Here is a 16463-nt window from a genome sequence, read left to right as displayed (position 1 = left end):
CAGACGGCCTCAGCCTGACAGCTTGGCTCCTGACTTCTCCGAATTTGGGGCGCTGACCATTTCATCAGACTGTCGTCGAATTTTACAAGCAGCGTGGGCTCCGTCCACGAATACTTCGAATGTATGTAAGTGGAGGAGATTCTGCATGTGGTGCAAGGATCAACCAGGATTAGAACCCCTGAATATCGCGGCAGAGCAGCTTCTTCCATACTTGCTGCACTTAGCAGAAAGGGGTTTATCTTTTTCTTCGATAAATGTTCACCTGGCGGCCATTTCGAGATTCACTCGTAAAAGTTTAGTGATCGACAGAGGCGTTGCTAGGGGGTGGCTAAGGGGGCTATAGCCCCGGGTCTTTTGGCTGTAGCCCCGGATAGAAGCTCAGGGGATACAACCAAAAGACTAGCTAGCCCCGAGTCCCGACAGTCCCAACATTAGCCTAGCCCCCAATCCTTTCCAGAGCTAGCAACACCTCTGGTGATCGATTAGTTAAACATTTCCTAAAAGGCTTGTTTCGAACATTTCCTCCAACCAAAATGTTTCCTCTGAACTGGAGTCTCAACCTGGTACTGGCGGGACTAATGAAGGCGCCTTTCAAACCTATGTTGTCGTCATCTTTGAAATTCTTATCGTGGAAATTGGCCTTTTTGGTGGCTATTACTTCGGCAAGACGACTTTCGAAACTACAGGCGTTAGTTATCGATCCGACATGCTTGAGGTTTTTCAAAGACAAAGTGGTATTGGCAACCAACCCTCATTTTATACCAAAAGTTCCAACTATATTCCACAAACATTCTTCTATTGTACTGCCGACATTCTTCGCAACACCCTCGTCTTTCGTGGAGAAAGCTCTCCATACATTGGATGTAAAAAGATCTCTAAAGTTTTACCTCAATCGTACTCCAGACTTTAGAGGTACAAGACAACTATTTCGGCAAAGGGAAAAGCGATCTCAAATCAAGGACTTGCCCGCTGGGTATCGTCGACAATTGCTTTTTGCCACTCGAAAGCAGGGAAGCCGCTGGAAAAGCGCCCAAAGGCCCATTCAACGAGATCCACTTCATCATCGGCAGCATTGTGGTCCGGAATACCACTGGGGATATCTGTCAAGCGGCATCCTGGTTGGTGCTGCATACATTTACCCGGCATTAGTGCCTCGAGCAGCAACATTCAGAGGATATGCAGATGGGACAAGCAGTCCTACGACACCTAGGTTCAGTAAGGTAAGCTCCATAGAGGGGTGTTTTCCTTCTATCAATGTATCTTAATTGCTTTTACTGTTAATGTACCATGACTGAAAGTTTTTCTTTTCCATGGCTAAATGCAGGTGGGGCTATGATGATATTGGTTTGCATTTCACACCTCCAAATTAGGGGTACTGCTATACAATCTATTCTAAGGTGTGAATCCAAGGAAGATCCAATGCTGGAGAAGGGAATCATTTCTTACCTGTAGCTCCATTTCTCCAGCATTGGGATCTTTCATGGATTCACATGCGTCCGCCGGCCTCCCCTGCATGCAAACTATATATATATATATATTTCTGAGGCTTGTGGAATCTGCTTAGATCACATGCTGTGCATAGGCCGACATCTAGTGGAAGCTGCGGAGTATTACAGTTTGTTTTTCGAAACTCGAAAATGGGCGTCGACCCAGGGAGTGCCAGTAATACTATCCCTAGTGTGACGTCCACTGTACCCATGATCCCTCACGCGTGTAGGACCCTCAGATTGTTTTTTTCTGCCATACTGGTCGGCAGCATTTTGCAGAGTTCCCTGGCCTTAGCCATACTTTTGTAAAATATTGTTATATTTCCCCATTTCTCCACCCCAATGTCGAGTCACCGAACTTCCACACTCGACCCCGGCCCGGAGAAGGAATCGACCGTCGACAGCTGCACAGCGGATTTGGGCCTCGGAAGGCCTCTGGCCTCGGCCCTGCAAGTAGGAAGAGTGGGGGGTGGATATACTCTTCACTCTTTGTTATATAAGTACATTATATATATTCCTACACTTATTAGCCCGCTGCCACAAGGGGCGTATGGAGGGTACCCCTTTCCAATTCTGCCCTTAGTGCAACCGCAAGTACCCTTGGGTTGACAGACACGCCACGTGCAATCTCTGCTTGCCGAGGGACCACCCCGAGGTGAAATGCAGAGCGTGTAGTAGGTTCAAACCGAAAACACTAAAGGACCGTTCGATCAAGCGTTGGGCCCCCCACGCCAGGTGTCAAGAGGCCATGGCAGTGGAGGGCGCCTTCAGCGATGGCAGCGACACCGTGCTTTCGGAGTGCGAGGGCAACGTGGCATCGAGAGACAGCCAAGCGCAAGTCCCCGACCTCGGAAGGTCGTCGGGCAGGGCGGCTATGGGGAAGACACCTGGCGACAAAAGCGCTACCCACACCACTTCCACCAAACATAAGTCCAACCGAGACTCGACACGCACGTCGAGTTCTCGGAAAGAGGCACACGGAGAACGGTCCACCGAATCGGTGTCCTCTGGGCGTTCGCGATCAAGATCGCCGCATGACTCCAGGCAACCATCCACTGTTGCCAAAAGTGCCTCGCTCCCTAAGGTAACGGAGGTTCGATCGTCAGAAGACGAAACCGACCTCTATCCCCAGGCCGCACACCAGGAGTCGGTGTCAGCAGACCGCGTAGCAGCTGCATCAGAGTCCCAACCTCCACACTCTAGAGATAGGGACACTACCCCCGAACCTCGGCGCCAGGCGTCGAAAGGCTCTGAAGGGGCCAAAAAGGCAGGGAAAACACTCTTCCACCCACGGGGAGGGGGAAAACAACTCAGGAAGCAGTCTCAGAAACCTTCTACTCCACATAAACAGACAGACAAGTCTCAGTCTTCTGTTACCCCAAAGACCCCTGCTCAAACCAGTAGGTCTGGTCAAGATAAAACAGGGAAAGTCCCCCAGGGAAGAGTCATTCCCAGTTCAAGAGAATGGTCGAGTGATGACATAGACAGAGTCATGTCAAGGATGTCATCATTGGCAGATTTCTACGCCAAAAACCCTGCACACTTTCTCTCTTATACCTCGGACGGGTCAACACCCTCAGGGTCTAAGGATCCTATACCCCCAAGTAAAAACTCCAGGGTTGAAGCTCCTACTTCAGACCCCTTCTATATGCAACCCTATTCTCAATATCCGGGAGATCCATCCTTTTGTGAGGATCCAGAATTGGGCATGTTGGAAGAACAAACTGGGACGGACTACTATGGGGATGATGAGGACCAAGAGGAGGAGGAGGAGGACGACCCAGAGACCTACAGGGTAGATTCCCCGGTAGATAAAGAACCCCCGGTTACAGAATCCCCTGTCGACAACCAGCCTCTCTTAAATGAAGTTCTGTCCAGAGCGGCAGAACACTTCCTGATTGACACCCAGGGTGCTCAGGAAGAGAGGGACTTTGCCGAGGAGTTAGTGGGAGAAAGGAGACCTGTTGCCCAGGCCATCCCTATCCTTAAGTCAATACAAAGAAGGATAGACCCTCCCCTTGTTAATCCCAATCTCACTAGGGCGGTAAACCCCAGAGTTGAGAAGCTTTTCAGGGCAGCCCAAACAGCCCCACTGTACACAAGAGGGCATCTGAAACCGGACTCCCTGGTAGTTACAAACGCCTGTAAGAGGGCGGGAACACCCTTGTCATCATCCGAAGCTCCTCCCGACAAGGAGAGCAAGAAGATTTATGGCTTGGGCAGGAAAGTAGCCTCCACTTCCGCCTACCAGGCAAGGATTGCCAACGCCACCAACCTGCTGGCGAGTTACAACTGCCACCAGTGGGTAGAAGTCGCGGCACTCATAGATTCCGCCCCAGAACCCTTAAAAAGCCAGTTGGCACGAGTTTCGGCAGAAGGGAGAGCCGTGTCCGATTGCATATTAAAAGCAACCTTTGATGCCGCGGATAACACCGGCATATTGATAGCAGAAGGTACTGTTATCAAAAGGCATGCTTGGTTGCGACAGTCTGGGTTCAAAGCCGAAACCCAAGCATCATTGATAGATAAACCGGTGGATCTATTGTTTGGAAAGGCAGACGAGGACGCGCTGAAAAACGCCAAGGACGAGTATGAGACACTCAAATCCCTAGGCCAACTAACCAATAAACCCCCTTATTGGAGAGGGAATGGCAATTTTTGTCGCCCACGCGGACAAAATTCCCAGAGAGGATCTAACTATTCCCAGGGGCAGGGTACACCATGGAACAATAACAACCAGCAGTCCACCCAGGGTTATGGCAGGGGTAATAAAAGAGGACGTGGTAAAGGTAGAGGCAGCCCCAGTAGAGGCGGCGGCACGCCTCCACCAAAACAGTGACGCTCCGTTCAGGGTCCCTTCTCACGCAACCCCAGTAGGGGGACGCATTTCCAACTTCACCCAAGCTTGGGAAGGGATCACATCAGACAGATGGATGCTGTCCACAGTATCCGCAGGGTACTGCATAGAACTGTTAGAGCGTCCCCGAAACCATCCTCCACGACAAAAAATACATTCTGTGGACCACCAGAAGATCCTCCTCGAGGAGATCGTCAATCTGCTAGCAAAGGAGGCAATGGAACTCGTCCCGGGACACCAGGTAAACAAGGGTATTTATTCAACTTACCTCCTTGTACCAAAAAAAAAAACAATTGACAATGCGCCCAGTATTGGACTTACGGCCTGGAAACAAGTATGTTAAGCCCCACAAATTTTGCATGACTACTCTCCAAGAGGTAATTCTCCTAAAAAAAAAGGGGGAGTACATGGCAACATTGGACATGAAAGATGCCTATTTTCTTATTTCCATGTTCCCAGCGCACAGAAGGTACTTGCGCTTCAAGGTGGAGAGTCGGCACTACCAGTTCAAGGTACTGCCCTTCGGGATAGCTTCGGCCCCAAGGGTATTCCCCAAGGTACTGGCGGTGGCAGCAGCACACCTACGCAGGGAGGCAATCCCGGTGGACCCTTACCTGGATGACTGGCTCATCACGGGGGAGACCCCAGTAATTTGCAGAACAAACATTCAAAGGACGATCGACCTTCTCTTCGAATTGTGCTTTTCAATAAACGAGAAGAAGTCAAGTCTGGTGCCAAGCACCTCCAAACAGTTCCTAGGAGCTATCCTAGACACTCAAGAGGGCTTGACCTTTCCATCCGAGGAAAGAATTCGCAATATACTACTGCAAATTCCGCATTATCAGCCCGGTCGCCAGATAACGGTACGCAAAGCAATGTGTTTGCTGGGCATGATGGCGTCATGTATTTACCTGGTCCCCCACGCGCGCCTGCACATGCCTCCCATGCAGGAATGGTTGGCGAAACAGTGGTCTCAGGCAAGTGGTCAGTGGGATGATCTAGTGGTCGTTTCGCCAACACTCGTACAAAGCCTTCACTGGTGGACAAGAGAAAATCTGTCCAAGGGGAAACCCTTTTACGATCCCGAGATACAGGCAGTAGTCACAACCAATGAATGCCTGACAGGGTGCGGAGCGCACCATCTCCACCACACAGCTCAGGGTTTCTGGTCTCACTCAGTGGCCAGGAATCATATCAACCTACTAGAGCTTCTGGCGGTATTCAGAGCGCTTCAAGCGTTCGAGCCCTACCTGCAGAATCTGTCAGTGCAGATCCGGACGGACAGCACTACAGCCATGTTTTACCTGAACAAGCAAGGGGGGACTCGTTCGCCAAATCTGTTCAAGCTTGCCCAGGAAATTTGGATATGGGCACTCAGACGGAACATCTTCCTGTCATCTCAACATGTTCCAGGGGGATCTCCATTCTCTGGCGGATGCTTTGAGCAGAGACTCCCTTCCAGAGGAACACGAAAGGTGTCTACACAGAGAAATCGCAGAAGATATCTTCTCTCAGTGGGGTTCCCCCACTATAGACCTATTCGCCACAAGCGAAAACAGACAATGCCCAGGATTTGCATCCAGGTTCCCCCAACCAGACTCCCAGGGGAATGCCCTGTGGATGAACTGGTCAGGGATGTTTGCGTACGCTTTTCCACCAACTCCCCTCATCAGGAAGGTGGTCAACAAAATGAACAGAGAATCGATGACGCTCGTCCTAGTTGCTCCCATGTGGGCCAGACAACCGTGGTTCCCACACCTACGCAGACTAGCAGTGTGCGAACCCATCAGACTCCCAGGCTGGTACAACCTACTGTCCCAGCACCCAGGGCACAAGGTGCATCCTCAACCCTACTCATTGAACCTGGCAGCATGGCTCCTGAGGTCGTAGTTTGGACATCTCAATTTACCACAGAGATTTATGGACATCCTAAAAGAATCTGGGAAGCCAAACACGAGGTACTGCTACTTTGACAAATGGAAAAGATTTGTTATCTGGTGCCAATATAAGCAAGTCAACCCGGTTGATTGCACTCCTTCAACAATTGTGACATATATGCTCCACCTACTGGATGCAGGACTGGTTTTTAACTCACTAAAGGTACACCTGGGAGCTCTGTCAGCATACACCACCTCCCATTACAAGGTGTTGTGGTGGAAAGTACCAGTAGTTAAAGCCTTCATGGAAGGAGTAAAGAGACTTCACCATCCTATTTCAAAACCACCACCAGGATGGGACCTTAATGTGGTGCTATCTAAGCTCATGGCCCCCCCTTTCGAGCTCATGCATAAAAGCAGTCTCAAACACCTGACTTATAAAACGGCCTTCTTAGTAGCTATTACATCTATAAGAAGGGTCATTGAAATTCAGGCTCTGTCAGTGCAAGATCCTTTCTTTACAGTTCATAAAGATAAACTGGTTTTACGCACACACCCTAGGTTCTCTCCTAAGTTTATTTCTAAATTCCACGTGAACCAGTCCATCGAGCTTCCGGCTTTCTTCCAAGACCCACAGAGCTCGGTTGAGGTGAAACTACACACCCTAGATGTGCGTAGGGCGGTCCTCTACTATGTAAACAAGACCAGACCGCTAAGGGAAAAATAGACCAACTGTTTGTCTGCGTAGCTACAGGCAGAGAGGGGGATCGCGTCTCTAAAGGTGCCATCTCTAAGTGGATTATTAACTTTATCCAGCTGTGTTACTCCCTTTCTGAAAAAACTCTGCCTTTCACGCCAAGAGCCCACTCTACAAGAGGTATTAGGGCCACTCTGGCTTTCATTGCAAATGTACCCCTTGAGTAATGCAGCTACTTGGAGCTCTATTCACACTTTTACTCAGCACTACTGCATTGACGCCCATTCCAAGACAGGTACCCAAGTGGGAAAAGCGGTTCTAAGACATTTATTTGCTCATGACCCTAAGCAGATTCCACAAGCCTCAGAAGGGATACATTACTCACCGTAATCGTATTTCTGATGCTTGTATCTGCTTAGATTCACATGCGACCCACCCTTCCTCCCCTCTGAGAGAAGGCGCATGGATGCTTGTAGTCTTACCTTTCTTTCTATCTGCTTGGATTATCTGTACTCGCGATACTCCTCATGCTACCTCATGTCAGAAAAAATACAATCTGAGGGTCCTACACGCGTGAGGGATCATGGGTACAGTGGACGTCACACTAGGGATAGTATTACTGGCACACCCTATGTCGACGCCCATTTTCGAGTTTCGAAAAACAAACTGTAATACTCCGCAGCTTCCACTAAATGTCGACCTATGCACAGCATGTACTAAGCAGATACAAGCATCAGAAATACGATTACGGTGAGTAATGTATCCCATATATATATGTGCATATACCCCATACTGCTTTGGGGGTTAAAATCTGAAGGGAGCCGCGGGGGCAGGGCTATTTATACCGCTACGTCCTATTGGGGCAGGCGTAAGCGGGCAAAAAGACGTAGATAGGACACAGAAGTGTCGACATTTTTATAAATATACCAAGGGCTCCCAGTCCGACGACTGGGAATATTCTAAGCATGCAAATCCATGAAAGATACCAATGCTGGAGACATGGAGTTAAAGGTAAGAAACTATTCCCTTCTAATGCTACTGGATTGCTACTTAGTTAGGCCAATTATACCTGATTTGACTCTGCTGCCCGCTGCTAATTACCATACCCAACTTGTCAAATTGTACCTGCGCACTTCATGTAGCCCCCTTACCATGAGGTGAGGCTTTCCCAACCTGAGCATCTTTATTATGTTGCATTTTACCTACTTGTACCTGTGCATTTGATGTAATCCCGTACAATAAAGTGAGGGTTTCCCAACCTGTGCATATTTATTATGTCGCATCTTACCTACTTGTACCTGTGCATTTGATGTAGCCCCCATACCATGAGGTGAGGCTTTCCCAACCTGTGCATCTTTATTATGTTGCATCTTACTTACTTGTACCCATACTTTCATTGGAACCCCCTGCTCCACAATAGTGGCTTCGCAAGTTAGTACACACTCACTGATTCTTTCCGTAATCATTATGAGCACTCTTCCATTTCTTTTATGTACTATGCACATTCTGTAACTAGCTCTGGGTTTTGTGCGCTGAAATAAATACATAAATAAAGAAATCAGTGCTACTTTGGGTCATACTGCCCAAGTCAATGAGACGGGTCCTCCCTGGCTCCACCCCTGGTGGCCATCTCCAGATTTCTTTACCTCACGTCAAAGTGTTTGAAGTCCTCAATTTTTCTCTTGAAAAGAGATTTTTGTTCTATTTTTAATATCTTCCTTCTTCAATTGCTTAGGGTTAAGTGCCACATTACTTCACTGGCAATGGATACCGCAGACGGGAAGTTTTAGGTCTTGGTTCCTACTGACGGAGTTCCAGCCCCTTCTAAGGCCTGTTTGCCGTTAGTCGACAGCATCGCAGACACAAGGAAGATAATCCTTCTTAAGGGATGTTCCTAATGCAATCTCAAGTATGTCTACATTGAGGATCTCCATGAGAAGTGTCTGTACTGTCTATATCCTGACCACGATGTAAACGGCTGCTCCATCTGCCAATTCCCACAAAAAAACGACATTGCAGGCTAGTGACATGGCTGTACGAGGTGCCGGGGCCTCTGACTCTGCTTCATTCCGCAGTTATGCTTGTATCAGGCACAGCAGACCCCTAGATCGCACTCCCTCTTCGAAGAGATCGAGGTCCCACAATGAATATTCCAAGGTGAAGAGAGCAAAAAAGGGATATGGGTCACGCTCGAGCTCCTTCACTGTCGACCACCTCGTCAGCGACCCCGCCGATGATCCCATCTACACCTACGATGACATTTACAGCTCCTGAACCTTCTTCGTCTAAACATTCTTTTGAGAAGCGATGCTCGACTATATCCACGACTACCCCATCAATGACCCATAGTCACCCAAAGAGCTTATCCATGACTACTTCGTCGACAACCCGTACTCGACCAAAGTCTTCTATGTCCACGACCGTCTCGTCGACAACTGCTTTCTGTTGCTACCTCGTCATCGACCCCGTCAACCACTTTGTCCAAGGATAAATCGACGAGCAAAACCATCTCTACTGTGTCGACCATTTCTGCAACTTGACTCTGTTACCACCCAAACCATTGTCTGCGCCGACTGTTATGCCAGACCATAGACCCTTGGTATCCAAGTTCCCAAGAGAAGTGAGCATCGACAGGGAGGTTCCATCTTGAAACACTTCTGTATAGACGCGCTATAAATAAAATAAATCTGCTTTGGCTTTTCTACCAAGACCTATGCGAGCTCAGACACTATTTTCACTTGATCCTCTGTACCGCCCAAGACCTCCTGTCCATCTACGGCCCCATCTTAGCAGCTGCTTCAATAAGAAGAGGACTTGAATGCTGAGCCTCTGGAGGTTCTTTTTTCTGATCATGAGGATGTACTAGAAGGGTCTACCCCCTCTTCCAAGAATGCATCCTCAAGCCCCTCCAAAACAAAGTCTTCTTCCACAAACTCCTACTCAACATCCTCCTCCTGCACCACCCAGCACACCGGTACCAATGGACACTGCTCCCACTCCCAGATACTTATCTCTGGATATATTGTCCACCTTGAAAACTCTGGCATTCTCCAATCTCCATTATCACCTCCTTAAGGGCGACCTCTGGAGCGACCTCCGGAGTTCCCTTCAAGAGAAACCGCTAAACTGTTCGATCTCGTACCAGAGGAGCAGATAAAAGGTTTTTTCTATCAAAGGCGTGAATCACCAGGAAGTCCATCCCAATGTTAAATGATATCTGGGAAGATGGTCTTCTTCTTGGCACCCCTAAAAAAACGTCCCCTGGAGAAGAAGTATAAGGTACTATATTCAGTGCTAAAATGCTTGTGCACTCAACCTTGCCCAGATTCTGTCGTCCCTGCAGCAGCACAGAAACGTTCCGCCAACCCTTCCTCCTCCCCCTGTATGTTCCCCTCCGGACAAGGAAGGCAAAATAGCTTGACGCCTTTGGGAAGAGTTACATCCTCTGCCGCGACTACCTTCAAAGTAGCAAACTCCTTGACGATTCTCTTGCATTATGATCGCGAGTTTTGGTACAAGATGGGACCCATCCTAGAATTCCTTCCCGATCATAAACATGATGAAGCTCTCGCACTATTGTATGAGGGGGAGGCTGCATTAGACCATGCCATCACTATGGCGCTGGACATAGCTGACATTGTTTTTTTGGCAGATGGGAAACAGTGTTGTGTGGCGATGCCAAGGATGGTTGAACGCCACCAACTTCCAACCTAAAGTTCAATCAAAGGCGGTCGATATGCCTTTTGATGGGGTAGACCTGTTTGGGATGAAGGTTGATGAGATCTTGCAGGCAACCAAAGCCGACACGGACACTGCCTGTGCCGTAGGCACACACTACACGTTCCAACAATGCTGCCAGTCTTTTTGTTCAGGGGAAAGGGAAAGCAAAATTTTAAAGGACTTCAGGAGAATATATCCTCATATCTACTGCAAACATCAGGCACCGGCTCACAGGAGGCATACAATGGAAAGCCCAAGTCATACAGAGGAAATCGGTGTTGATGCAGAGTTTCTTACAGGGCCCAAGTCCCAAAACAAGCCTGACTAGCAATATCACCCGCCCTTCACTTCACCACCCCAGTAGGGGTGCAGTTATCCCGTTTTTTCACATAGTGGAAAACCATTGACAAATGGGTGCTAAACGTCATTCGTCATACCCTGGAGTTTGTGGGGAAATGTCCCTCTATCCCTCCCATACCAAAGAAGCAGCAACACCAGTTCTTCCTCCTGCAAGATGTTCGGGCCCTCCTAAAAAGGGGCAATAGAAGCTGTCCTACCGGATCTCTGGTGCTCACGTTGGAAATGAGTATCAGGATCTTGGGAAGAGAAGCTTCTTCTTGCACCATCCTTCTGCAAAGCTCTCCAATGGTGGAGTCAATGCCCCAATCTCACACAGGGTGTTCCTTTCCGCCTTCCGATACACCAGGCTACCGTTACCACAGATGCCTCCATGGAAGGGTAGGAAGCCTATACAGGACAGTGCCACACCAGAGGGCTATGTCAACTCAAAGACGAAGAGCTTCACATCAACATCCTAGAGTTGCAAATAGTGTTCTGGGCCCAAAGTCCTTTAAATCACAGCTTCAGAACAAGGTGGTTTGCATCTTCACGGACAACACAACACGACCACCGTGTTTTATATCCCTCAGCAGGGGAATACCTGTTTCCCGGTCTTGTCCACCGAAGCACTGGATCCACAATACTGTTGCAGACTCTCTCAGCAGGTAGCTCCGGTCCTGCCACGCCTGGGAGCTTCACCAACAACAAGTTCTCCTACTCTTCTCTCAGTGGGGGCGTTCAGAGGTTGACTTATTCACCACAGTGACCAACAGAAAGTGTACACAGTTTGCCAGTCGCTATCCCCAAGGAGAGACGCTAGAGGACACCTTCTCATTCCCATGGGAGAGACTGTTCCTCTATGCCGTCCCACCTATTCCGCTAACACTTTAAGTTCTAAATACTCCCAAACAGCAGAACTGCTGCAAAATGATCCTGGTGGCCCCAGGATTGCAATGCCAAATGTGGTACTCGACCTGCTTCACCTCCGTTGCCCATACATCAAACTGCCTCCTCTTCCCAACCTGCTCTCCACGATCCAGCATCCCTCAGTTTGACAGCTTGGCTCCTGAAGCCCTACAATTCGGAAACATCCCCTTGCCTCCTGAATGCAAACAAATTCTGGCCAGCACTATGGGATCCTCTACGCAGTCATGTTACAAGCATAAATGGAAACTGTTCACAACATGGTGTGATTCTCAGCAGCTGAACCCGTTCCACATCTGACCTGCGCAGGTCTTGCCATACCTCCTATCCTTGGTTAAAGCAGGTTGGGCGCACTCGTCCATTAAGGTACATTTGGCAGGCATACCCCCTCTCTCTGGTCACAAAGGCTCATTAAGGAGGTCCTCATAGGACTATTCCGTACGTGGTCCGCTATACAGACCTCAGCTTGGGAACTAAGCATTGTTCCTCTCTAAACTAATTGGCCCTTGGTTTGAGCCTGTCCACTGTGCTCTGTTGAAATTCTTCTCCCGGAAAACAGCATTTCTGGTATCCATCACTTCTGCCAAATGAGTGGGGGAGCTGCAAGCATTATCCCGCAATTTCCCATATCTAACTTTTCACAAGTCCAAAGTGGTACTCCAGAGAAACCCTTTGTTCGTGCTAAAGGTACCTTCAGCATTTCACCTGAATGAACCACTTATAGTGCCTGTGTTTTTTGTCTCGCCTGCTCTGGGAGAATGGTCCTTGTATTTTCTCAATGTCACACGAGCCCTCAAGTTTTATGTGGCTCCCACAAGTGAATTCTGCCAGTCAGTGCATCTGTTGTCTTTGGACCATTGGCTAACGACAAAGCCCTGTCAAAATCTTCCATTTCAAGATGGCTATCGACCTGCATTTAACACTGCCATCAGCTGGCCAACAGGCCCCTTCCAGGAAGACCAAGAGCACACCCAACCAGAGCCGTGGCATCGACCTCAGCCTTCCTGTCTTGTGTCCCACTGAGAGACATCTGCAGGGCTACCACATGGAGGTCTGTCCATACCATCACAAGGTTCTATTGCGTCGATGGGGATTCCAGGGAGGAGGACTGAGGCAGGCAAGCAGTGCTTCACAACCTGTTCGCATAATGTGAGTGTTCCTTCGCCCATTTGTTGTGTATATGTCCTGCTGTATAATCGTATTCAATGAGCATGTGAATCCGTGAAAGATCCATGGCTGGGGAAGGAACAAGTTACTTACCTGTAACTCCTGTTCTGCAGCTTTGGTATCTTTTATGGATTCACATGCAACCCTCACACATCACATTCCCGAGCATTCCTAGGGGAATATTCAATAAGCATGTGAATCCATGATGGATACCAATGCTGGAGAACAGGAGTTGCAGGTAAGTAACTTGTTTCTTAGCTAGCCTTTACAGAGTCTATTGCCGAAGATATTTGCCAATATTTTCATACCAACATTTATTAAATGAATAGGTCAGTAGCTACCACACCTAAAGTAATTGCAGCTTATTGTAAGTACAACTGTATTGTTATCAATATCCTATTAAACTGTTTGTAATTTGCTTCTAGAAATCACTTTATTAAAATACTTAGTCAAAAAATAATTTTGGAGCGTCTATTTTATGAACTTCCCATGAGAAGCCATCCTCTCCCGGCGATTTTCCTAATTTCAATTCTTCTATGGCCTTTTACACTACCACCTCTGTTATGGGGCCTCTCAAACACTTTCTCGGATGCAAGTAGCGATGGTAGTCATAATTTGTGAAGAAATTATTCCTTAAGTATTTGACCTACATGCAGATGTACATAACTATTTATAAAACTCTTTAAATTCTCCAGCTACATGTGTGGGGTTCATAAGTATATTGTTTGACTCTCGCCTTATCGCTGCAATGGTTGCTTCTTGTTCACAGCTCTTTAAATCTGATGCTAGTAATTTACTTGCATTCTCCCCCTGCTCATAATGGGTGGCTCATAGTATGAATAAGGCATATTTTGATTTCCTAGTAAAAAAGTAGGCCAATTCAAACTTTGCATTTCTGATAGCTGATAAATTAACATCCATGCTATTTTTAATGTATTAGTTTCACATTTCTCCCTTCCTCTTAAATTTTAACTGGCTGTACTCTTGTCATCTGCTTTTTTCCATAATGCCCTTTTAATAAATGCCTTGCCTCCCATGCAAAAAGTGTCCCTATGTCTATCTGCATCCCCACCATTGATAGTTTTTCCATTATCAGATACGTTTCCCTCTGACTGCTGGTGTCCTATAGTTCGTATGTTCCTTTCTTCTGTTGGGTATATATTATATTATAATTGTTTTTTTATAACTCGCTTAAAACTGAAGAGGTTTCTAAGCGCAGATCCGGGATTTGAACGTGTGCTACTCTGCATTGTCTTGCGCATATACACATGGCATTTACACTCCACGTATGATCCACTATAGAATGCGATAGAGATGTGTCCATATTTGCATATAACTTTCATTACTAACATCCTGCGGGTCCAAAAGACTAGATCTCAAATTCCATTTTTGAACCACTGGACACATCGATTTGAACCTCTTTCTAAAATCCATCTTTTCTCTCAAAGAATCTGGTGAGATGTAAATTTTCACCTATTTGCGAAGTATCAGATTCTTTTATTTGGCTGCCATTAACATCTGTCTCACATGTTTGTTAGATACGATTTTCATAGTAGAGTGTGCAGACATTCTAAAGGCAGCACAGGCTCTGTCCAACAATTCCTCATTTGAGAGCAAGTGGAAAAGGTTCTGTGGCTGGTGTGCACAACCACCGGATATATATAGCCCCAATTAAAGTGCACCTGGTGGGCCATCTCCATGTACACCACGAAAGAAGGAAAAAAATCCTTTTGAGTGATCGACTAGTAAAACATTTCCTGCAAGGATTGTTAAGATCGTTTCCCTACAATGAAATTTCTGCCGCAATGGAGTTTCAATGTGGTGGTCACGGGTCTCATGATAGCACCATTCGAACCATTGGTCACTACTCACTTAAAAATTTCTCTCATGGAAAGTCACATTCCTTATAGCCATTACACTGACAAAGAGGTTCTCACGGTTGCAAGCTCTTACAATAACCGAACCGTACTTATGCTTCTAGAAGAACAAGGTGGTCCTTACAACTAACCCAAATTTCATTCCAAAAGTACCATCTGAATTCCATAAGCATGCATCTATTATGTTGCCAGTTTTCAACCACGGGGCAACGACACTGGCAGAAATTTCGCTACGCTTCTTGGATGTTAAAAGAGCGCTAAAATACCATCTCCACAGTACTAGGCCCTCAAGGAATTCCGTTCAGCTATTTCTCTTACGGGCTTCCACACAAAGCAAAGGTGATATCTAAGCAAGGAATCGCAAGGTGAATATCCTACCATCTCTTTTTGCGATGCAAAAGCAAACAAACCATTAACTGGACCTGCGCAGGCACACTCCACAAGAGCCACTGCGACCTCTGCGGCAATGTAGTCGGGGTTGCCCCTGAAAGACATTTGTCAGGCAGCCTTCTGGGCTGTTCCGCAAACGTTTCGGCATACATTTACTAGGCATGACTGCCTCCAGTAGCAGCAGCTGATGCAAAGATGGGAAGAGCAGTCCTGCAACGTCCGTTTCAGTAAGGTAGGCTTTTCGTGTTATCTGCCTCCATTGAAAATTGTACTGCTTTGAAATTTGTTCATAGCATGTGAATCCATGAAAGATCCAATGCTGGAGAAGGGGTATGTTTCTTACCTGTAACTCCCATTTCTCCAGCATTGGTATCTTCCATAGATTCACATGCGCTCCCCGGCCATCCCTACAGTGAAAAGCCTCCCCCGGATACATCAGAATCCAGCATGTGCTAGGTAGAATCTGAAGGAAGGCTGCAGGGGATGATCTACTTACTCGACATCCTATTGGCAGGGACTGAACGTGCCCAAAAGGAGGGCAATGGGCTACAAAATAGAAACCTATTTTTCTTTATTTACTATTGTAAAAAGTTGACCAAAGATTGCTAGCTTGACGACAGGGAATGTTCATAGCATATGAGTTCATGCAAGATATCAATGCTGGAGAAATGGAGTTACAGGTAAGAAACCTACTTCTTTCCATGCATGATTATTGCCCTATGCAGAAGGCCTGCTGCCAGTGATTAAGCATAACTTTGCCCACTTACATAAATGTAGCTTTCACGGGCACATACTAGACTCTGGGTGCAGGAATCGCCATTTCCTAGAAACAAAGTGGAACGCGCCTCCAGTGGAGTCCCATCAGATTCATACAATTACCAAAAACTTTAAACATCCTGGGGGAGCACAGGTCAAGGAGAATCTCTCATTGAGATTTTGGCTGAACTGCAATGCCAAACGAATAGGACTCTTGTCAAACTGTTCTTCCAGCACATTGTGGTCTAACAACTGGCTAAGACAGCAAATCAAAAATACCTATTTATGGGGGAAACTATCATGAGCAGTACATTAAGGTTTCTAACATAATTTGCAAAATCTCTTGAAACTAGTAGAAAAATAACTTGCTTT

The 16463-nt window shown here is 47.2% G+C and overlaps 1 protein-coding gene across 1 annotated transcript in view; it reads left to right on the top strand.

The window, feature by feature from the left end:
* ACAA2 (acetyl-CoA acyltransferase 2) overlaps positions 1-16463 on the top strand; it is a 417950-nt gene that overhangs the window by 400450 nt on the left and 1037 nt on the right. The window lies entirely within an intron of this gene.

This window comes from Ambystoma mexicanum, chromosome 6p (genome assembly GCF_040938575.1).
Source record: "Ambystoma mexicanum isolate Mex_15411 chromosome 6p, UKY_AmexF1_1, whole genome shotgun sequence".
NCBI classification, from domain to species: Eukaryota; Metazoa; Chordata; class Amphibia; order Caudata; family Ambystomatidae; genus Ambystoma; species Ambystoma mexicanum.
Note: the sequence above shows the minus strand (reverse complement) of the source record. Positions and strands in the feature narration are given on the sequence as shown.